We start from the raw sequence: 26,113 nt of genomic DNA, 5'->3' as shown, positions 1-26,113 counted from the left end.
AGTATTGTGTAGTATTGAGGACTGTGATACTTCTTTGGCAATATGAAGCAACTCCAATGAATGAACACAGAAAAAAATTTATTTAGCACTCAAAATGGCGACATAGAAAACAAGAAAAAAAAACGAATTCTAACATTTAAAAAAAAAATTACATTCTTCGTGCGAGAGCCGCAAGTGGCACTGGAGCCTGGTTTCAAATATTGCCATTCACAAATACCTTAATGTTTATCTATTTAAATTATTTAAACTACAAAATTTTAATAATATTTAAAGCTGTTACAACCTCTCTCACAACGGAAAGACATTTTCCGAAGGGAAAAGTTCTGTAAAATTCGACAGTTTAATAAGCTCGGCTTGCTCATTTGCTTAAAGACAAAAGGTAACTTCTCTCATAAGTTTCCAAAATTCAGGCCAAAAATTTAAGTTTTAAACAAATACTTTTACACCCCATTTAATTAGAAAAAAATGGAGAACGTTCAAATACATCACTTGAGCATACATTAAATAGTAAAATTAATTCTGAACGTGGTTACATACACTAAGAGTTATTATATTACTTAATTCTACTCAGAACATCTACGTTTGTGCAAAGATCCTTTGCGATGAATGACCGTAAAATTATAAGGTTGTAATGAGAGTGCCCGCGCATCAATCTAGAGTTACATTTCATTTGGTGTTGGATAGTAGCCAGACCAAAGGGTTATGATCAGTTTGAATCAAGAATTCTTGCTGACCATCCAGATAAAAATGCAGTTTCTTGATAGCAGCGCACTCCTTTTCAGTAGTACAATAATTCTTTTCAAACTTAGTAAATTTTTTGCTTATATACAAGATAGGATGTTCACGTTGTTCATCATCTAATTGGCATAGTACTATACCCATGCCATTGTCGGAGGCATCGGTTTGTATAATAAACCTTTTATCAAAGTCGGGAGCATACAGAATTGGTTTCTTGCATCGATAAGATCGAGCATTTTCTGGATTTCCTTTTTGAGAATTTCAGTCTGTCGGGGTGACAGTGTGTATGGCTTTATTTGTATTGGTTCGTTATTTAATAGCTCAATATCGTGACAATCGTTTGTTAGTCCAGGATTGTTTGAAAAACAACCAGAATATTTCCAGAAAACCTTTCGTAAATCTTCTATTTGCTCGGGTTTCAACCTTTTCTCGAGTTCATTCTCCTCTATAATGTCCGAGAAATTTAATATACTTGGATTGGAAGGTAAATGAGGAATGTGCATTTTTAAGTCTCTTCCATCTTCAGTTATCATATTAATCATTTCTGGTCTTTTGTAATATGGTTTAAGCTTGTTAATGTGATATACTTGATTTGGCTCATTTTGTTCCTCGAAACTTCCAATATAATTGGTTTCTGAAATTTTCTGCTGTATTTTTCCAGGTCCTTTCCATTGTACTTCTAGTTTACTTTGACGATCGTTGATAAAACAAGAACTAAATCTCCTCTAGCAAATTCTCTTTTCACTGCGTTTCGATCGTATCATGTTTTCCTCCGTTGTTGAGCTTCTTTCATGTTTTCCACGGCAAGTTCTTGGCATTTCTTCATTCTATTAATAAGTTCGAAAATGGAACTAACAACATTATTACTTTCTTCAATCGGTTCTAGCCACTGCTCATAAAGTAAAGTGACTGACGTTCGTAGGTTTTTGCCATGAACCAATTCTGCTGGTGTAAAACCAGTGCTTTTGTGTGTGACTGTTCTGAGAGCAAAAAGAACTGATGGTAGACAATTCTCCCAGAAATCAGAAGTCGCTCCTATACATACGACTCTTAACACCCTTTTTAGCATTCTATGGAATCGCTCAACGGGATTACTCTGCGGATGATACACAAAGCTTCTTACATGTTTAATTCCGAAACGCTCCAAAAATTCCTCTGTCAAAGCACTGACGAAAGAGTTCCCCTGATCTGTTTAGATCACTTTTGGGAAACACATACGACTGATAATCTGTAAGAAAACATCAATCACAGATGGCGAAGAAATGTCTGTCACCGCAACAGCATCTGGATATTTGGACGACATACACAGAGCTGTAATAATATATTTTTTCCAGTCTTTGAAATAGGTAGCGGATCAATGGCATAGACATTTATTTTAGTGAATATTTCGGAAATTAGTGGTACTAATTTCATTGGAGCCTTCGTTTTGTCATTTCCTTTTCCAGGGCGCTGACAAGCATCACAGGTTCTTACAAAATCTTCAGTTTCTTTGTAACACCTCGTCCAGTAAAAATATTTAGCAAGTCTGTCTTTGGTCTTTTTGACACCCAAATGACCAGAAGTTCCTTCGTGGCACATCTTTATAATTGACGACTTGCGTTTTTCAGGTATAACTACAAGCTGTCTTTCAAAGCCCATTTTATCCGTCGTTTTTTTAACTAAAAGCTCTTTTCTTGTCAGACTATAGTTCTCATTTTTGCATGTACCTTCTTTAACCCTCTAAGCGGCAAGGCCGTATATATACGGCCTGGAATATTTATTGTGATACCTGTAAGAACGTATATATACGTTCATATTAAAATATGTCAACGAAATTAAGGCAATATATCAAAAGAAAACAAATCCAGGTATGAAATACCAGTACAGTTTTCACATTAAAATCAAAAAATAATTTGTTCTCATAGTAGTTTTGGGAAATTTGTGCTTTCTTAGCGAAAACCCTGGCCGCCCAGAGGGTCTTGGATGATTTTAGACAGTTCCTTATCAGTAAGCTGAAGTTGTGCAACTTCTTCTGAGTCAATGTTTACCAATTTCATTAGAGCTTCATCTTCTGTATTTGGTTCCGGTAAATTATCTTCTTCTGCAAAAACATCTCTGGATGCTTTATTTTCTTCTTTCATCGGTTCCAAGATCTTCTCTTCAGCTATTTTTCTTTTCCTTTGAACTCTAGTAGAGACGGCATTAACCTGGGGAGGATGATTATCAGGTTCCTTTCTTTGTTTATTCAACAGTGCAAAAGTTCGATTGCCTAATAAATACCTTCCTTTGTCGAGTTCATTTCTAATAATGGCAGCCTTAGTTATTACTCGCCCAAGATCGCAATTTAGTTCGATCTCAGCCAATGGTAAACAGGTTGGATTCAAATCTAATGGCTGTTGCACCCACACATTTTCACCTGTCCGCATTTCCGGCGTGATGTATTTGCGACAAACTATATCAATACTTCCCTCATAACACAAGACATCCTCAGGATATCCTATTTAAGTCGCAATGTCCCGGGAAGCAGTTAGGATATCCTGAGGATGTTGATTCTCAGATATCCTGAGGACTTCTTAAGTCAAAATCCTGAGGATATCCTCTTCAAGTCTCAATGTCCCGGGATATATGAAGATCTCCTCAGGATGTTGATTTTCAGATATCCTGAGGACTTCGTAAATCAACATCTTAAGGATGTCCTGTTGAAGTCGTAATGTCCCGGGATATATGAAGATCTCCTGAGGATGTTTGTTTCTCAGATACCTTCAGTACTTACTTTTTATGGAAGCTCATATCTGAAAATATTAAAGTAACCTTGTACCACACGCAAGTCATGTTATAAGAATCGAAATCTTACTCTATGGATTACCTATTCTGCATATGAAAATTTAATTGTTATGCTTACACTGGTTTTCGTCTTGTATGTGTTGGCTGTAAGTATTCAGTAATAATATTTTCAAATTTTTGTTGTTGTTTCACAGTGCCTATACTTACCCGTCTCTGAGGCACTAATCAGAAATATCAAGTTATAAAAGTATTCTATTCAATTCTTCGATAGTTCTTAGCATAGAAATAACTATACTTTGAAACTTCAAAAGAAAAAAATACTTTCTGATCTGTTACACTATTATATTAGTAATGAATGATGTTTAGTGCTGTGCAGTAATAAGTAACAATATTTTTTTTTAACAAACGAAATTTTAGTTTACAGACGCAGTTAAAAACTAGTCTGTACGAGGTTTAACTTGCTTTAATTTGAATTTATAAACAGAAGAATAATTTTATTGGGCTAAAAAATTCATTGCAGTTTCTTCGTTCATTTTCTGGTAAGTTCTTTAATAATGAGAATTAGTTTTTCAAGAGAAGGTAAGAAGTAACTTATTTTTTACCTCTCTGTAATAGGAAAATAAGGTTTGAGAATGGGAAGAACTAACATTTAAGTTCTTACTCTCCTCAAACCTCACTTTGCTACCTCTTTAACCATACAAATATTCGGTCTTTGCTAAACAAAGCGCGAAAAAAATATATCCAGCGCTCTGCAGTCTTATACGTTATGCCGACAATGCTACATGACTCCTCATAATTTAACAATAATTGCTGCTTTATTAATTTATTTGTAACATCCAGAAAATGCAGTAAACACGTTTCTTCAAGGTATATAACACAAAGTTAAATGTTGTTATGAAAACTCAAAATTAGATAACGGATTAAATAGATGGTCAAACTTTAAATTAAAATGATTTAATTTTTTAATTAAACGCGTTCTTTAAACTCAGCAGTTTTATTACTTTATTTTATACTATAAATAACAATTGAAGTTGAAAATCTTAAAGTTTTGATCATCATTATCATTGTTCGTAAAACTCCTTCTCAAATTTTCTTTGCTTTTGACAAACCGAGCTCCGCTCAGAATGTAACACCTCTGAGCACTTTTTCTGTAGGCGATGCCCCAAGAAGATTTCTCTTTTGTTAACGTGGCAGATTTATGTGTCAGACCTTCCCTTCTTTTGTATCCCCCTACAAGGCAAACATCCCTTCACATCCCTTCACAACAAAGGACGCAGAACGCCCCCCCAACGGTTTTAATTGCTCCTTAATAGTGATATCCTTGAAGAACCCCACAAAGTGGAAAGTACACGTACTTACTTTCTGATTTCCAGAATTCAGCTATTCTGCTAAACGTTAATAGCCGTCGTTCCAAATTCTCTTTCAGTTACGAACTGACTTGCTGACGCTTGCAAGCGTTTTACATTGACAGAGTGTGAAAAGTAAGTTTCTAAATGTTTCTTTTATTCTACAGAAATGATCAGAACTAAAAAAAAATTATCTCAGATATCTAAAAGACGGATTTAAAGCAGAATAAATCAACGTATATTATCGGATTCTTCAGAAGATGAAGTAGTATTTAATTATGAAAAAGGACTGTGTCGAATTTTCGCGCTAGCAAATATTCTTTAAGTTCCATTTCAAACTGTGATTCGAAATATGAACTTTTATGTCTCAAGAAGAACTGACTGATGACGATTACCAAAACGATTATCCCATTTTAAGGAATATTCCAAATATAGGACTAATAAATATTCCGTTAGACTTTATGTCCCTTGTGTGCTTAGGAGTAGTACAAAAAATGATTACTATTAGGATAGGCGAAGGCACCTTACAAGCACGATTACCACATAAAAATGTTGAACTAATTTTTTTTAAAACGACCAATTTTTAAAGCCTTATGTACCAATTGAATTTGCAAGAAAACCAAGGAAAGACTCTAAAAGAATTGAAACACTGGAAAGCTACAGAATACCGTCAATTTTTACTGTACACTAGCCCACTTATCTTTTTTTTTTTTTTTAATTTAACAAAAAGCTACATGATCATTTTTTACTATTACTTCATATTTCGATTAGACTCTTATGCAAAATACAGAATCAGACGACAATTGATGAATACGCACAGTCTCTATTAAAACTCTTCGTAGTAAATTTTGGGCTTTATCATGAAAAACAGTATATTGCTCATAATGTTCACGGCCTACTGCATATTTGCGAAGATGTAAAAATGTTTGGGCCGTTAGATAATTACAGTGCATTTAAATTTGAAAGCTATATATCTTCTATAAAAAAATTGATTAGAAAATCTTCCGCTCCATTACAGCAAATAGCAAGACGAACTCATGAACTGTTTAATCATATTGTAGCCATGAATAATGATTCAATCAACGTAACCGACTTAAGTTCAGAATTTCAAAATTTACACACATCTGGTCCACTATTAAAAGTTATTAAATGCTTAATTTTATTATTGAATTTTGAATACAAATTAACTGAAGTCAGAACTGAATTTGTAGAATAATTGAATTATGAATATATCGAAGAATTCAGTTTTGGGCTATTGAATGGTTAAAAATTATCGAAAGATTTTTAATATTTTGAAGCAAAATTTTCTCTTATAATATTTTGTATTAATAATTCATTTCAAGTCTCTTGCTCAGTTTTAGATATATTTACAAATTATTAAATTAATTGAAATTCAAATTAGAAAATAAATTGTATAAATATTCTTAACATTTCTTATTTTTCCATAGTAACCACAGATGGAGGACCTGAGACTGTCTGTGGAAAATAAGCAAGTTTCAGGTTATCACAACACCTTCACACACCTTCACTGGAATATAAAGAAGATTTCTGGGGATATACTGGGATGTAACATTAAGCAGTTGAGAGTATGTATATTTAAGAGGTTAAAGGGATATTGTAACTAGTATTTCAAATCCTGATAACATCCCATACGCTGTCGATGGGACCTAGATAAGATGTCCTAAGGATATACTGGGATGTGACATTAAGCACTCGGGAGGATGAGTTTAGGAGGAAACTGGGTTATTACGGGATGTCCTGAGGATGTAGTAAGTAGGACTTTAAATCCTAATAACATCCCATACGCTGTCGATGGGACATAGATAGGATGTTTTTAGGATATAATGGGATGTGTTTAGGAGGTTAGTGGGATGTCCCGGAATGTCCTGAGGATGTAGTAAGTAGGAGTTCATATCCTAATAAAATCCCGCACGCTGTCAATGGGACTTAGTTAGGATGTCCTGAGGATATCCCGGGATGTGACATTAAGCACTCGGGAGGAGGTGTTTAGGAGGTTCGCGGGATATTCCGGGATGTCCTGAGGATGTGCGCATATCCCGCGAGCAACATCCTCGGGATATCCCAAGGATGTTTTTGTGCTATGTGGGTAGCACCTGAATCCCTTAATATAGGAATTTTATGACCATTTACGTAACCCATACTAGTATAAGGTAATAGAAATTTATCCTCTGGTTTTGCACTAATTCTGTTAAGATTAGCAGGAGATTCAGTACTATTCTTAAGTTTCGGACATTGGGGTCTTAAATGTTGATAAGACCCACACTGATAGCATTGTGGCGTCTTTCGTTTTTCATATTTATCATCTGGACATGGACTTCTAGGTTTATGAAACTAGCTTTGCGAATTAAATCCTGATGACAATTTTTTTTCAGTTTTATTTTTATTATCTGAACTTAATTTACCTTGAGTTAGTGCATTGTACCTTTCTTTCTGCCGATCCACTACAGGCCTTTTTTGAAAGGTTCCGCAAATTTCTCTCTGTTGTCATCTTTTGCTCTGGTAGACTGTTTGACTTTTAAGATTTGATTACTTTTGCTGAAATGTTCACCTTTAGTTTCTTTCCCTGTGAAACGGCTTGGAAGAAATGGTAATTCCCTTAAGTACATCTTCTCTTTTCGGCTCGTATATGTGGTAAGGCAATCTAACTTGCAGTAAGCCCCTTGAAAGTTCCAGGTATTAATTGGTCGATTTAGAATATCTTTTTGTTGTATATCTTTAATTAATTTCTTCTCTTTAACTTTTCCAGTATTTCTTCGTATGAGTAAAAAGCTTTCAGTTACTTTACATTCCCGAAAATATAATAGTACGAGTTCTTTCATTTACGTTGAAACGACGGCCGAGCAGTAAAATCGCTGAATGCTGGTAGTTCGTGTCAGAGCTCAAATCCTGACAAATATGTTGACTGCATGGGCATCTTCGTGGTTTTCCCCATGAGTGACATGTATAAGACACAATTTTCCTTATAATGTCCTCCACGAAATTATTCTTCTTCCCCTTAAGCACATAGCCCTCAAGTGCTTTGGCACGGTCAAAATAAACCAAACTAAATTAAAGTTGATATACAACTGCTTGTTCACCAACATTGCAGAGATACTTGCACAATCGTTCAGAGGTAAAATAGACTTCAACTAAAAAATTACATCTAAGACTTTATTTCTTCTATTTCTGTTTAAATAATTAAAGTTTTCTTCCAAAAACTCTTAAATATTATTTCTAATACTTGAAATAATGAAATCTCATAAACCTAAGTTAACCTGATTATACATAAACTGGAACTTGGTACTGAAAATAATAAAGTTTTTCATTTGATCTCTTATTCCTGGGAATTAAAATACTTTGAATGCATTTCCAAAACTGCGTATTAAACTGCTTTAAATTTACTCTTAAATATAATGGAAATTTGATAACTCTAGAAAAGGAACGAAGAAAGTTATAAAGGTTTATAGCTGTGAGAATGGAGGGAATAAAATTATCGTTTATGTAATGTAATTGCAACGGAAAAAAAAAAAAAAAAAAAAAAAAACAGATTTCCTAAAACTGCTCAACTAATTATTTATTTCGATATTTAAATCCAGGGCAATGCATAATAAATAAAACTACTATGATTATGCACATTGACATATTAAGGTGTTTGATACTCAGCTCGATAAAGCGAAACATTTACTGGTATAGGTTGTACGAGAACGGAGAAGGCATTACGATATATTTGGGCACGAAGGAGAACTAAACTCTAAAAATTAAAGGCTCATTTTGGGAATAATGAAATTTAATTTTGGATGCAACAGATGTGTAATTGTGTAATACTGGCACTAATAAATAAAGCTTTTTTTCTTCCTATATACACTGGCGAGCCAAAACATTATGACCATGCCCACACTTTTTAATGAACTCGTCTGAATGACGTGGAGGGCATGTGATTAGGTGGGAATGGTATTCAGCTGTCATTGCCACTTAATCACGTGATAGATAATGTATAGAGAAGGTAAGAAATCATTCTTGGACTTTTGCAAGTGATGGGAAAAGCTGCTGCTCTAAGTAAATTTGACGGAGGGCAGATTGTAATGGCCCGAAGACTCAGAACGACTACTTCTCAAACTGCACTGCTGGTCGGCTATCCACGATCTGCTGTTTCTAGTATTTATGCAAAGTGGATAAATGACGGTGAAACTACCAGTAGACTACTAAAGAGTTGACGTCCGCGCGTCAGCAAAGAAAAAGGACGTCGGAGACAGTCTCGCTTTGTACAGCAAAATCGGGGCAAGACAGTGACTTAGCTGACAGCCCAATACAATGCAGGTCCAAGGGCAAGTATTTGGGAACACACAGATCAGCAGACACTGTTAGATATTAGACTGCGCGGCAGATGTCCCACTCGTGTGCCTGTGTTGACTAAGCGTCGTTGTCAACTACGCCTACAGTGGGCCCGAGAACATCCAGACTGGACCATAAATAAGTGAAAGACAGTTTCTTGGATAGACTCAATTTTAGTACCTGTCAGAAATTTCAGTATTTTTAATCTAAACACCTTGTAGGGGTTGTACTGTATCTAAAATTATGTGTGTTGTAGGGGTCTGCAGGCGCTTTAGCCTGCAACAAATGACCAAGTCTTAAGAAGGTTAAAACAACCTTTTTGTTTAACTCTTAAATGAACAGAACTTGCGAGACAGATAAACCTCCGATACTTGCGGGTATTCAAATCAACGTAAGATAAATTAAATTCATATGTAGGTAACATAATCTGAGACTGCAATAAAAGATAAACTACTTACGAGGGCTTAAGATAATTAACGGCGCGTATCTAAACGTCGGCTAGCAAGATGCATGGACATTATAAGAAATTGACTAACCCAAACGGGTGTTCTCCCTCGTCTGAGGCGTTGCTGGCTGTCACCTTGATCACATCCGGAGGAGTAGGGACGAGTTGCAGAAATTTACCATTGATTGCCTATTGCAGCGTGTATAATTGTCAAGAAAAAGCTGATTGTAGCGCCTCATTTCACAAATTAGAATTTCTACATATTTTTATGTTTGAAATTGAGATTGATTTTTAAAAATTTAGCATATTTGTGAAGCATTAATTAACGTTCCAAATAATTATAAAGCTACTGCATGCTTTCAGGACTGGATATTTTTTAGCTTTTCCTATGCTGTAAGGAAATTTGTAACTACTTCGTTTAGAAAATAATATTTTAAATCTGAACTAATAGAAAATTTCAAACAAGCAATTTTCTCTTGCAATTTTTATGCTTTTTATTGTTGTAAATAAGTAAAAAATACTAAAATATTTAAAAACGAATTTTTGAAAGTTATGTTTAAAATTCTAAATTGTGCTGCTTTTTAAAAATTATAGATGAGTATTATAGCACAATTTTTATAAAGGAATTTTATTTCAATTATATTTCATAATACATCATAGTGATAAACACGTTTGACTCCTTAAAAAAGTTTATACGTTTAATTCTAATATTAAAATTGTATTTAACCGTAATAATTAATTTTGCTTGTATTTAACAGTGATTATATTTTTTAATTTGTTTTTAGTTCTGCATAAGTTTTTTTTTATTTACTGTTAATTTAATTTATTAACTCAAAGGAACGGTAGCCTAGAAAGGCTGTTAGTTTCGAAGCGGCATTTTGCGCTGTTTTACTATAAATGTCCGTGTTTCCTTGCAAATTGTTGTTACCTAATATTATCGCCCTGTATTATATGTAAAGAAATTAAATAATGAAGAATCTGCATGAATACATGTATGTTTCTCGCACTGTGACAAAAACGACTGTATCTAGAGCCATCAAATTTTGAATAATGTAATCCTCCACCCAAACTTGGGCATCTGGATGGCAGAATTTCGAATTTGTTTTAATCTATTTCATATTTTGTAAAACTTTAACGAATTTTTGATTAACAAACTCAACGAGTTCACAGCGAGCACTGTACGGAAAATAACAGTTTTATGTCCAGTGCGGAAATTCTAGTGATATGCTGTTTTCAAATGTATGTGGTTTACGAAGAACATGATATTCAATAAATATAGGTAAGACACAAAACTTTAACAAAAGGTTCCTTTTGGGCGTAATATAAAATCTGAGTGCTTCTAGATTTTATTTTATCTTTTTTCTTTCCCTTCATTACGTTCAGACAAATTTTTGCTCAAATTTATGAAGTATTAAAATAACTAATCCGCTTTAATGTTAATAATTTAATGATCATATAATCAAATAAGTATGATCGTTTTGTAATGTTATTATAGATGAAAAATCACTGCCTGAAAATGTTCATTAAATTTAAAAAAAATTATCATATCTTGTTTAATTTTACCTTATTTATTTCAAAGCATCGTGTACTATCAATCTTATTTAATTTTACTTTATTTTTACGCAAAATTAAGTTCATAAATTTTGTGCTTAGAGTTTTTACCGTTTTACCAAAGTAAAGATGTTTGTACTAAAGTTACGCGTGAAAAAAATGCGCGAAATGCAGTAAAAAGTGCTTTAATGAGATATATTAAATCTTATTTGAAAAACTGTGGCTTTCATAATCTCATCACTATACAACGTATTACATTTAATAATTAAAAAGAGTTATGTGATACAAACGCCATAGGTTTCAGTGTTAAAGTAAACCAGATCGTCTTTACTCTTTCTTGCCGACATGTCGGTGACGCACGCCCCGCCCACTGGGTTAGTCTATTTCTTATAAGGTCCATGGCAAGATGCTTAAGCGGGAATAACATTGGCGATAGTACGTAACGAGCAGACGATGGTACGAAACTTCAAGGCAAGCCTGCCCTAAAACATTCAAATCATCTGCTTAAATACAAAATTCAAGTTATAATAGCTAGTTAATTAATGTAAGATCCTACAACTTTTTAATTCACGCTTTCTTCCGTCCATTGTTCTCTAATGAAAAACTTAATTCTTGAACATTGTTTTTCGCTACAGGATTTTCTCGTAATGAACTATTAGAAAATTTATTCTAAATTTTGAGTTGAATAATTTAGATCTTAAGGGATTTTTTATCACTATAAATTATTTATTATAATGTAAGAAAATTTCTATTTAAAAAACGGTTATGTGGTTTAAATAGAGATGTGCCTTATGGGAAGTCATACTGTTTATAGATAAATAAATTCTTGGACAGATAAGGATCAGCTCTGCCAAAGATGAAACAGTTTTGACAGAATGCTATAGCACGTCTTGAAATTAATAAGTTCTTTTAAAGTTCATATTACATTACACAAAAGATACTCCAATTTTACGTATAATTTCACTAAAATTATTTACATATATATAAAATTTATAACAATATTAAACCATACGAAAGAAAAACAAGCATTACTACTTTTTTCCTCAAATCGTATGACTGGACAGTTCGTGGTACGGTTGAACCCATCGGCCTTTTAACCTTTTGATGACCAAGAACATTTCTCAGAGTGAATCGAGGGCATGGAGGAGACAGATATTGCATCTGGTAGAAGACAGCACACACACACACACACACAACAACAACAAAAAAAAAAAAAAAAAAAAAATCTTTATGCGGGAACGGAAAAAAGCATCCTGGATTTCCGAGTAGCAGGCAATTTCCGATAAATACTATATCTTCCAAGGCGACATATTAGGAACATTTAGATCTACTTGGCATAAAAACTGTCATGCTACCGCTGTTCTCCAAGATCCATTGAATTTTATAAGAATTTCAAATTTCACTGAGAGGTAAAATTCCTTTACATTCAGGTAAAGCGAGGGTTTCAGGTAAACCTGAGGGACAGTAAGGAAAGAATATACTAAGCACAAATCTGAGTCACCAGAACGCAAATTGCATGTTGAAAAGCTCATTTTTCAATTATCTTAGAGATTACTTGATCACATGTTCCTCAATTCTGATGTTTTTCGTAAATTTTTTCTTTGACTCAGATGTATATCAGGGAGAGCAAAATGCAATTAACTACTGTCATAATAAATGTCTTGCTGTCCTAGCTTTCATGCATTTAACCTGTTCCATAAGGAAAAATATGTGTCTGCAAAAAGACTGAATTTATACATATGTATATAATTTATTTAAAGCGGTATCACATGCGACAATTATCTTCTATTTATTCTATTATAATATGCACAGTGATCATTTGTAGGGACATCCAGTTACACGTTTATTACTTTGATGACCTTGCCTGACTGTTAGAATTTCCTTTTCCGAGCGTAAATGAGGTAATCACCATGGAATAAACGACATGCGAATTCAGTATTTATTAATGCAAATAACATAAAACAGAATTTTAAAGAACAATTGTAAAAACGTTTCGTGTAAAGAAAAGTAATAATAATATAAAATAATAATGATTATAAAAATAGTGCTAAAATACTAACTAAGTCAGAGTCGTAGCAAAAGATTTTGACACCTCAGGCAAATCTCTTAATTGACTCCCTCGGCCGAAATATTTTATTTTATTTTATTTAACTTCAGGAAAGTGTTTCATTTGCTATATCATTGTCTCAGCTATGCATTAAGCAGCGAATAAAAACGGAATTAAAGGTCTTTAAATTAATACTCACAACTACTGTGAGTAATGCTATTGTGGTGCGGTACAGAATGCTTATATGCTGGAGGATATGGGTTTTGTTACATGCCTTAAAAATTATTTGGGAAGATAAGTTTTTAAATATCTTTGTATTATCAATGAAGAAGCTCTTTGCGCCAAGGACCTAACCTACTTCTGTTGTTGACTTTGTAGCGCGCTGTATCAACAAAATACGAGCTTCTGTTCTGAATGGACAAGGTTTTTTGTGAGCTTTTTTCCCTGAAGGAACGGAAAAGGATGACGAGTTTTTCTTTCATTGTAGTGTGCTCTAGCTCTCCAAAGAAAGTACAATAGGGAGATTTTGAAATTAAAACAATTTGTGTTTTAAAATATCTGGAAGAAAACAATGAACTCCCCAGTCAGTGCTTGAAAACATAATGAAGATTGGCTATGGGATTTAGCTTTCTTAACCGACATTATGGGACATTTAAATAATTTGAATTTAAGATTACAGGAAAAAGATAATATTTTTCATACCTTAGTTCCCTCAGGGTAAGTTGTTGGATTATATTTTGTGATTGAAAGTGATGTTAGGAAAAGCGATTTATTGTTGATAAAGTCTATATTTGAGAAAAGCCATTAAAAAAAAAAAAAAAAAAAAAAAAAAAAAAAAAAATCCCAGAGTTTGATACCTTGCCGTGGTCTGAGGGCTCCTCCTCCCAAGGAGGGAGGTCGAAATCCGAACTCCAAGTTCGATCGGGGAAACCTCAGTGTCCCGATTGAATTAGGACAAAATATGGATATAAATGCAGAGACAGAGACAGTGCCTCAAAATGAATTAATTGAAGAAGCTCGATCGCTAATAGGCGATATAGAAACTAGTTTAGAAGAGGCTTCTAGAGTTATTGTTCCATTAAGGAAAAATACTTTTAAAGCGCAAGAAGCGTTATTTAATTTTATTGTTTCACAAGCATTAAATATTGAAAACTTAAAAGAGAGATTAGATGTAATTCAAAAACCATCAACTGAAAAAACTTTCTCAGATGTGGTTAAGGAACAAAGACTGGAAAAAAGATCTGGTTAAAAAAAAAAAAAAAAAAAAAAAAAAGATAAAATAAAGAAAAAGACGAACATGTTGCATTAATTTATCCAGAAATCAAGGAATATCAAGGTAAAACTTAAAATTGGAATTAGAAACGTAAGGAAAATAAATAATGGAAGCATTGTTGTTGAATTAAGACACAATAACACGCCGAATAAATACTAATCCAGAAGTCAAACAACAAAAATCAGCGTTATATTTACAAAATTTGCACAGGACTAGTTTCGATGGTTTTACCGAACCACCATCTTCAGCTGCAAAACCGCAAATGAACAAGATAGGAAATAATGATTAGATAAGATAAGATAGCCTGGACAAGTTGTTATTGTTGTTGAATGTTCAAACAATGAAGAAATAGATAAATTAGAAGAATAAATTAAAACAAATGTTTTATTAAAAGGAAGATATTGAAGTGAGAGCTCCAATTAAGAAAAATCCAAAAATTATATTGTACAATATTGATTCTGAAGTTAAGAAAGAAGAATTGCAAGAAGCAATTTTAAAACAAAATCCAGTATTTGAAGATGGTGGATTTAATCCCTCTTTTCAAATAAAAAGTAAGAATAATAAAGTTCATTGGGTTGCTGAAATCCAACCCCAGAAATTTAAACCGTTAATAAATTTAAAAAAAATTAATTTCAAGTGGTTCCGTGTTAGTATTAAAGAATATTTAAACATCATAAGGTGTTATAAATGTCAAGACTTTGGTCATTTCCATAAAAGATGCACACAGGAAATGATTTGCGCAAAATGTGCACAAAAAGGTCATAATCACTGGTACTGTAACAATAGTCCTGTATGTATTAACTGTGCTATTGCTAATAGCAAATATAAATTGGGAGTGGATGTGAGGCACTCAAGTTTACACAAAAGTTGTTCATGTTTAAAGAGACAATTTGAATTATTAATCAAAAGAACTAATTATGGCTCTTAGTTCTTTTAAAAGATTAAAAGAGGTTCAAATTAATTTACATCGTGCACGTGCAGCAGTGTCTCAACTTCAATAACATTCTATTAAACAAAATTATTCATTTGCTCTTATTCAAGAGCCATATCATATTGATAATAAGATAAAAAGATTTTCATCACAATATAGATTATACTATTCTGATAAAGAAATTCCATTGGCTGGAATAGTTATTTTTGATATCGTTATTTATGTTATAGAAATATTTACATCCAACTGTTTAGTTGTTTTGAAATTTAATTTTGGTTTCAGTGATTTATTATTGATTTCTGTCTATTATTCTCCGCAGGCTGATTTGGCAAAATGTTTCAGTGAACTTTCGAGGATTCTACTCAAACAGTTAATGAAATCTTGATTGGAGCAGACTTCAATGCTAAGAGTGGAGAAAACAAGAAGAAGACTCAAGAGGGAAATTAGTTTTAGAATTTGTCAAGGCTCATGAATTATGTATATTGAACAACCCAGATTCTTTTCCTACTTTGGAAAGATCCAGAGGTTCTTCGTAAATCTATTTAACCCTGACTCAATCTTCATATAATATTGATTGGAAAGTTGTTTCTGACGTCTCTTGTAGTGATCATAATTACATTGAGATTGATATTGATATTAAAAGACGGTTGTCTAATTTGAAGAAAAGATACAATCTTAATAAATTAAACTGAATTGATTTTAAGCAAGATGTGGCGGTTCTATTGAATCGATTTAATACAATTTTAGTGGATGACAAGAATGTTCAAGAAGCTGTCGAGAGTTTTACAAAGGAAATTATTCTCATTTGTGAGAAGAATAGGCTTAAAAAAACTGGTGTTCAGGCAAAAGAAGAGCAATATGGTGGCTAGAGAAACTGGACTTTGATTGGAAGAAAACTTAGGCTAAAAAATTTGGACTTTGATTGGAAGAAAATTTCTTCGAGCTTCAAATATTAATGATAAACAGTTTTTAGATGATATTTATAAACGGCTGAGAGGAATTTATAAGAAAGAAATTAATTCTGCTAAAAACCGTTCATGGGAGGATTTGTGTTTACAAACTAATCTAAACCAACCCTTTGGTAGTCCTTACAAGGTTACCATGGGAAAATTTAAATCGGCATTGACATTAAGTCAATTAAAGAAGGATGATGCTTCATTTACCGGATCCATTCAAGAAACTTTAGAATTTTTGGTTAAATATCATTTTCCAGATGATCTGGATGTTGATGATACGCAATTTCAAAAGGAGATAAGACAAAGTTCCTTATGTTATTCAAAAAAAGTTAATGATTTGGATTTTACTGTTGAAGAAATTTTAGATATTGTAAATTTAATGGATAAAGGTCGTGCTCTAGGACCTGACGGAATTTGTCTTGATATAATAGAGGACATCTTAAAAACTGATCCTATTTTTATGTGTAAAGTTTACAATGTTTGTTTGAAATATGGAATCTTTCCAAAAAATTGGAAAGAGCTTCATTAATCCTCTTAAAAAACGTATAGAGAAAAATGACCCATCCTCCTATAGACCTATTTGTTTGTTGTCTAACTTTGGAAAAATTCTTCATAAACTAATTACAAAAAGACTTATTCATTTGAGTACGTTTTATATTTTGAACCACTCAAAATATGGCTTTATTTAAGGTAAAAGTACGACACTGGCCATTAAAGATTTTTTGGAAAAAGTAAAATAAAATAGAAAGAATAATAGGCATACAGCATTAGTTTCATTAGATGTCAAGAGTGCATTTAGCAATGTATGGGGGGCCTTTTGTTCTCTATCAATTAAAAAGATTCAACTTTCCATTGATTTTATTTATCTTGACTAGAAGAGAAACACGCTAATGTAACAATCAGAATCGTAAAAACAACAACCTTGTATTTAGCGCAAGTACAATGAAACACTCAATCGATTTCGAGCGCAGCTAAAGGTCCCTCCTCATCAGGAGAAAGAATTAACTAGAAAAAAGAAATTAAAGGAGAAGGAGCCTCAGAAACACGTGGTCCTTATCAGCACTGCACGTGGTTATAACTGGATTTTTAATCAGAGTTGCACTGGACGCCTACGTTTACTGAGCCAGGCTATCTGATCAAGCATAAAGGACAAAAAATATTAGCGAAGTTAAAATAGGGAGCGAGGGGCAAATGCACCTTCACGCTCAAAATCTGAGCTTTAAATAATGGAAAGCAACCACTGAACGGATTTATATACCCTCTGGTAGTACCAAACGCGAGGAGATAACGCCATCTATCGGCAAAAATAACTGAAATAAGATAGTAGAATTTTAAAGGCATTAGGAAGGACTGGATTGGACTTTAAATCATTAACTAAACCTGCTAAATCTTTGTAAATGTGAAAAGCCTCAAGAAAATCCAATTCACCTTGTAGGGTTTATATTTATTTTAACTAACATTTATTTTAAGTTTAAAATATCTTTCCTGTCAAGCCTTACTTTCCCCTGGAATTGCCAATGCCAGAGTATGTAAATTTTAGTAGAACGCGCAAGGATTCATATTGTCAGCGGAAGTATTCTGAGTTAAATAGAAGGGAAACGAATTCGAAAGTGTGCTTTCTTGCTTCACGAGCGTGGAGGTGGCTAGTTAGAAATTGAAGAACCACGCGTTTCGGCCTGTGTGCTTGCCTCAGTAGATAGCTAAATCTTTCAACGTAACATTCAGAAGTTTGCTGAATTGTCAGCGGTATCTTAGAACGCGGTTAAGTTAGTTACGTTTAGAGAGCCTCGTAGTTAGTCACTTGTTATTATTCTTTTTTTTTTTAGTTTCTTATTTTTAGTTTCTTATTTTTATTTTACCGCCGGGTCGGCGTAGTTTGTGAGCGTCAAGAGCACGCATCTGTAATTTCTAAAGTTGAATAAAAAGGGATTTAGACCCTTCTCAAGACTTTGTATACTTTCCAGTTCATAGCAGTCACCACTATTGTTGCGTGCAGGTTGGGAGCGCGCAACATTACATTTTGCCCGAACACTTGTCGAACTGAAATGGCCGAAAATTGGATGGAAGCTGCTGGACAACAACAAGAAATGGCAAGCCAATTGGAAGGATTTGGATACCTGGTCCAGACGATGAGAGCGTCAATCACGCCAAACGTAAATTTCGACGGAAAACATTCGGTGGCGATAATTCTAGAAAGCCTCGAAAATCACTTTCAGCTCTACCCTGTGCCTGAAAGACAAAAAGTTGCCATCGCCACATCTGCACTAAGAGGACAGGCCGCGCTATGGTGGAAGAATACAGGCAAATTTTTAATAGGGGCATTCGGAGGCTAGACATATACATTTGAAAATTTCAAAAAATCGTTATTAAAGGCCTTCCCCATAGTGAAAGATCGAGCAAGACTAGAAGCCGAACTATATAGTTTTTATCAACGGAATATAGAAGAGTTGACGGACTTTATTCTGCGAAAAATTAAGCTGACGGATATGCTGTATAGGAAGAAACCCGACGCAGAGATTATTGAAATAATCTTACCAAGATTGTTACCTGCTGTTCAAGACTACTTCGAAATTAGAAACCCAAGCACATTGCAGGAGCTCTTCGAATTAGCGGTCAAGTTCCAAAATCGCAGAATAGCGGAAAAAGCTAGAGGGGCATCGTATTCTCAAAGTATCCGAAGGCAATCTTCAAATGAGCAGACCAGAAATGCAAACCGCTCTTATGGGGGAAAGAGCTATCAAGCTAACTCATCGAAGCTCGAAGGTCAAGGCCCAAAAAGGAAATTTGAAAACAACCGTCCGCGTACCCAGAAGGCAGAAGTTGAAAGGAAAGCTTTAAACGAATAGAGGGGCCTGTGAAAGCGAGGGTGCAGACCCCGAAAGTTTTGAAAAAACCCTCAAGAAGACACTTAAATACGGTCATCGTAAAGAACTCACAGTTACCAATTATACAAGTCCTGTTTGGCGATGTACCAGTACAAGCCCTCATCGATACAAGAGCAGAAGGTAATTTTATGAGTGATATTTTTTTAAGAAGAACTTTAATAGGTTACGATTATTTAAAAATAAAAACACAGAAATCATAGCAGCGCAAGGACAAACTTGTCAATGTATCGGAAAACTATCTTTAAAGATACAGGTTCAAAACGAAAGCCTTAAAGTATTAATTTTTGTAGTAAAAAATTTACAAAGTCCACTTATTTTAGGTATGGAGTTTTTAAAAGCCGCGAAGGCGAAACTGAATTTTCAGGAAAGTTCTATCGTGCTGGAGATGGATCGGAGGGTGGTGGAACCAGTGGAACAACCGCAAGTCGACCTTAGCCATTTGAATGACCATGAAAGTCAAGCCATCCAGCAAGTGGTGAGTACTTTTTCAAATTTGTTTTCAGAACGGCCTGGTAGTTGTCAAATAGTTACGCATGAGATACAGTTAACTGCCGACAAACCCTGTAGGACTAAACCTTATCGCTATGATAAACAGAAAGAGCAAATCATAGAACAACATATTCAGGAAATGTTAAAGAACCAAAAAATAACGCCCATAAATAGTGAGTACGCGAGTCCAGTCGTACTATGTAGGAAAAAGAACGAGTTTCCTCCTTCGGATAAAAGGGCTTGGAGGTTTGCTATCGATTACAGAAAACTTAATACTGTTACTAAATTCCCAGTTTACCCTTTGCCGGTTATAGAGGAAATTATTAGAAAGATTAAATCTACAAGATATATGACTACGTTGGACTTAACGTCTGGCTACTGTCAAATAGCTATGAGACCCGAAGACATACATAAAACCGCGTTTATAACAAAATCGGGCACTTATGTATTTTTACGCATGCCCTTTGGGTTGTGTGGGGCCCCGTCAACATTCCAGAGAGCTATGGACATTGTTCTAAAGCCTGTCCTAGGAAAATCGACTTTAATCTATCTAGATGATATAATTATAACGAGTAGTACGTTGGAACAACATATTAAAGACCTAGAAGAAGATTTTAAATTATTAAAAGAGGCCGGTCTTACAATTAACGCCTCAAAATGCAAGTTCACAACTAAAGAACTTAAATATCTGGTGTATAAAATTTCGCAAAAGGGTGTAGAAACTCAAGATTCAAAAATAAAAGCCATCAAGAATTTCCCACCTCCCAACACCGCCAAGAAACTTTCGTCTTTCCTTGGGTTATGTTCTTATTATCGGTCATTCATAAAAGATTTTGCTAATATTGTTGAACCCTTGTTAGTAATTAAAAGAAAGAAAAGTAAATTCACGTGGACAGCAGAAGCAAATACCGCATTTGAAAGGTTAAAAGAAGCGCTCATCAATGCCCCTGTTTTGAAATTCCCGGAGGGGGACGAAAACCTGGAAATTGCAGCAGATGCGGCGGACTGTGCTGTGGGTGCGGTTCTCATGCAAAATGGCCATCCATTGGCATTTTTTAGTAAAACGTTGAACCCTACACAAAGGAATTATACAGCTACAGAGAGAGAAACATTAGCCGTATTAATGGCTGTACACAAATTTCGAGTTTATTTCGGCAAAGCGCCAGTAACAGATTTTCGGATCATGCGGCTGTTGGTAGACTTTACTCGGGGAAAAACCTAACGCCCAGGTCAATAAGATGGGCTTTAAAACTTGAAGAATATAATCTCATAATTAAATATAAACCGGGTAAGGAAAACAATGTAGCTGACGCACTTTCTCGTATAAAACTGGACGATGAAGGAAATGAACTCAAATGCGCTGTGTTGACAAAAATTTTAGATTCTAGAGAAACAATTATTGCTGAATTGAAAGCTGATCCTGAATTTGGAAGTATCTATGCATATTTGAAAGACCCCGAAAGCTTTGAGCACACAGATATCGATGCGATAAGAAATAGAGCAGAAAACTACGAAATAATAGATAATTTTATATTTTTTATACGAAAACAACAAACGAAAATCTCGAGTACAAACCAGTCATCCCAGCCTCGCTTCGATTAAGCATCTTGAAGGAATTAGACGACGCGAAAACAGCGGGTCATTTAGGGGTCAGAAAGACTTTAAAAAGGGTACGCGAGGCGATATATTTCCCGCAATTATATAAAATAGTAACTGCGTATGTCAGGTCCTGCAATCAATGTCAGTTAATAAATGATATTAATTACAGCCCGGCCGGGTACTTAAATAGCATTCGCGCTACATTTCCGAATGAAATTTTAGGCATAGATCTTCTTGGTCCTTTCCCCCAGAGTGAGTTAAATAAAAATCGTTTTCTTTTAGTAATTGTAGATCATTTTTCAAAATGGACAGAAATTGTTCCACTTAAACGCGCGTCAGCCAAAACAGTCGCAGATGCATTCTTACATAGATATATTTTAAAATACGGTGCACCGATAAAAGTCATTAGCGATAACGGTAAACAATTCGTTAGCCAAATATTTGAAAATATTTGCACTGGACTTGGCATACGCCATATCAAAATGGTTCCGTATAGACCACAGGCAAACATAGCAGAAAGAGTTACTAAAAACCTTGTAAAAATAATTCGAAATTATGTTAGCACACATCACAAGCGCTGAGATGGCTACATAAATGAGTTAGCTTATGCTTTAAGAACGGCAAATCACGATACTACGGGAAAAACTCCAGCAGAATTATTTATAGGACGGAAGTTAATTACGCCATTAAATAAATTATTCTTTGTGCAACAAAGAGAGCAAGAATTTAAACAAAAAGATGTGCAAATACTTATTGACCAGGCGGTTAAAAGCTCGGATACGGCAAGAAATAGACAAAAATTATATTATGATAGAAAACGCCGTGAAGCCGATTTTAAAGTTGGGGATCAAGTGTTGAAGCGGAAATTTTCTTTATCAAGTGCCCCAGACAATTTTACTGCAAAGTTAGCTCCAAAATTTGAAGGCCCCTATGCAATTCAGGAAATCAAGGGAGTCGTATTGTACCTTAAGAACGAGATAGGGGAATTCTGTAAAGCAAGTCCCGATCAGGTGAAAAAATATTATAATCAAAATGATTTTGAAGTCCTTAAAAGTTTCTTGCAGGACTCAAGCGTAAAAGAAGTAGAAGGTCCAGAAGTAACGTCACCCGTTCCACCACCCAAGAAGCAGAGAACTGAAGAGAAACCTAGCCCTTCTACAACCCATGCGACGGTACCGAAAAGAAGAAACGAAAACTTTCGGACTCCAGCATTTAAGAAAAACAAGAAAGCAAAGCCGCCGCGTAAAGAAACTATGGTAAAGAGGAAAACACCACTTACAACGTATCGCAGTAGAAATTATACTTCAAGGAGAACGCTCCCAGGGCCAGAGAGTCAGGTGCAAACAAGGCCGCCATTCCCGAAAATAAAAAGACAGCAGGAGGAACGAAAAGACCACCACCAACAGAAGAAATTCAAGCATGATTCCAGACCGGAGGACGCCAAGACCAGCCGTCCAGGGGCACAACGGAAAAGATAGCAACCCGACGACTACCACTCCAAGAGGCCAGCATGCAGAGGGCGAAAAAGAAAAAGCAACGTGGACGACACTCGAAGGATACTAAGGAAACGATTGACTTCGATGAAATCTATAACGTGGGAGCAGTTCTGCCAGAAAAGGATGTCGGAGTTCCAATCATCGAAAACTCAAAGATAAGTTAAAATCTTCTATAATTTGTTTTCTTTTGTTCTGAAATGTTATGCGTAAATACGAAGTTCTATGTTTTGACGGAAGTCAATTTGTCTCGGTTGAGACTTCGTTTTGTTTTACTTTATTTAGCTAAGGCAAAAGTATTATTTTCTTTAAGTGTAAAATCTAAGAACAAGCAGTTTCTGTTGGTCGAAAGACTAATTCTGTTATGTTAAAGTCAAAATTTGGCCGAAGATATAAATAACTTCGTATTCTTGTATTAATAAGAAATTTAGTAATTAAGACACAATAACACGCCGAATAAATACTAATTCAGAAGTCAAACAACAAAAATCAGCGTTATATTTACAAAGTTTTCACAGGACTAGTTTCGATGGTTTTACCGAACCACCATCTTCAGCTGCAAAACCGCAAATGAACCAGATAGGAAATAATGATTAGATAAGATAAGTTATTTAAATTATATTTAAATTATATAATCAAATTTAAATTATATAATCAAATTTAAGTGTTAAACTGTACATAAAATCATGCTTTAGAGCGAAAGCCTGCATGTCTAAAGATGAATGAGGGGGAAATTTGAATGAATGTGTTTTGTAGGGTTCTCCACCTACACTTGAATTTTAAGAATGTTAAAATAGCCCATCGAGTTGTAGAATGTCGAGTAAGGTGTGTCTGTTTGGTCGCTGAATTCTAACAAGTCATTGTGGTTAGGGGAAGTGTTGCAATACTAAAACACGAATATTCCCGTTTGACACCACACATGGTGGAGAGCCAGGGTAAAGTTAAATTCATGTTTGAATACTTGAATGAATGTGAATTAAGCAGTAACTAAGAAAAATAAATCGATCAAAAACAAAAAATTATTCTGTGTCAAGAAAGTGTAAATTATAATGTATTTAGAAAAATACTGATACTTATTCTTTCCAGATGCTGGAAGGAAGAGAACAGATTGATTGCTGAAGTCCAGGAAAGTTTGCTGTAAGAAGAGAGAGTTAAATAAGTATCTACAGAAATTTATTCTACCTTTTGTGAGGAAACAGTTTTTTTATGTAAACGAGGCTCTTAAATTTTAGTTCAGAATAGTGGAAACTTCAACAGGTCGTTTCTAATGACCTGCTTCCAAGTTTACCAAATTCTGGCAGCGGCAAATGTAGGGTTTATATTTATTTTAACTAACATTTATTTTAAGTTTAAACTATCTTTCCTGTTAAGCCTTACTTTCCCTTGGAATTGCCAATGCCAGAGTATATAAATTTTAGTAGAACGCGCAAGGATTCATATTGTCAGCGGAAGTATTCTAAGTTAAATAGAAGGGAAACAAGTTCGAAAGTGTGCTTTCTTGCTTCACGAGCGTGGAGGTGGCTAGTTAGAAATTGAAAGACCACGCGTTTCGGCCTGTGTGCTTGCCTCGGTAGATAGCTAAATCTTTCAACGTAACATTCAGAAGTTTGCTGAATTGTCAGCGGTATCTTAGAACGCGGTTAAGTTAGTTACGTTTAGAGAGCCTCGTAGTTAGTCACTTGTTATTATTCTTTTTTTTTTAGTTTCTTATTTTTAGTTTCTTATTTTTATTTTACCGCCGGGTCGGCGTAGTTTGTGAGCGTCAAGAGCACGCATCTGTAATTTCTAAAGTTGAATAAAAAGGGATTTAGACCCTTCTCAAGACTTTCGTTCATAGCAGTCACCACTATTGTTGCGTGGAGGTTGGGAGCGCGCAACATTACAACCTATGGAAAGAAGCCTTTTGGATAATTTTTGCAGACCCAAAGTCAAAATTATGGTTAAATGTCCAACTATGATACGCTATTGAAGACTTGTTAATTTCTCCTTTTCTGACATAAGATTCATGTTCCTTGATACGAAACTTCAACGCTCTTTTTGTTTGGCCAATATATCTTAAACCACACTAATCGAAGGGTGAATTTTATTAATAGGGAATAAACTGACTTGAAAATTAAATTTCTGGAGAATCCGTCCAATTTTATAGCTAATAGAAGGATAAAATGGAAGCTCGACAAGGTCAATAATATTATTTCTAACAGTGGAATGTCTTGTTTGATGGGAATCTGAAAATTTTTTTAACGGCTTTATCAATAATCACGGGAGAAAATCCACGGTCAATCGCAACTGCTCTCAAATAATTAAGTTCATTGGTAAGCAAAGATTCAGAGGAACAAACTTTAAGCGCGCGGAATACGTAATAGTAAAAAGAAGCCATTTTTTGTTTAACAGGGTGACATGACTTGGCATGGAGTGGTAAACAAACTGCAAAAGGTTTACGGTACACAGTAGTGCTAAAATCAGTTTCATTGCGGATTATAAGAATATCAAGGAAGGGGAGGGAATTGTTGGATTTAATTTCAAGACTGAATTGGATGGCTGGATCAATTGAATTCATAATAGATAGAATCTCGGATAAATCCTCTTTATAACCGTCAAAAAGTGCGAAAGTGTCGTCAACATACCGAATCCAAAGACGAAAAGATAGTTTATCAAATAATTTCATCTCAAAATAGTGCATATAAATGTCAGCAAGTACCGGATTGAAAGGATTATCCATAGCCAATCCTTCAACTTGACGAAAATATGCATTTTGGAAAACAAAGTGGGTTTGACTGAGAGAAACTTTAGTAAGCGAAACTAACTCATTAATTACAGTATGTGTGAAGTGAAATTCTCGAAGCCTAGTTTCAAGACAATTTAGTGCTCCTTCGACCGGAACATTAGTAAACAGTGATTTGACATCAAATGAAACCATAATGGAACGAAATGGAGAAATATTTTTAAGTTTATCGATGACTTCAACAGAATTTTTACAGTGTGAATATTGTTAGCAAGTAGAGGAGAAAATCTGGAAACTAAATATTTGGCCAAAGGATATGAAGCAGTACCTATGTTGGAAACAATTGGTCGAAAAGTAATGCCGGTTTTGTGGACTTTTGGAAGAGCATAAAGCCTAGCGCAATTAGTAATAGGTGGAATAAGTGATTTCTTCAATTGAGTTGGCAGAATGTGGGAAGATTTGATAGCACTTTTAACTTTCGTGAGGTCCGAAGTTGAAGGATCTTTAGGGATCGAGCAGTACGAGCCTTCATTTATCAGTTTA

Source organism: Stegodyphus dumicola, chromosome 2 (genome assembly GCF_044657685.1).
Source record: "Stegodyphus dumicola isolate Sdum_Otavi_A_Nest chromosome 2, ASM4465768v1".
Classification (NCBI taxonomy): Eukaryota; Metazoa; Arthropoda; class Arachnida; order Araneae; family Eresidae; genus Stegodyphus; species Stegodyphus dumicola.
This window is presented reverse-complemented; position numbering follows the sequence as displayed.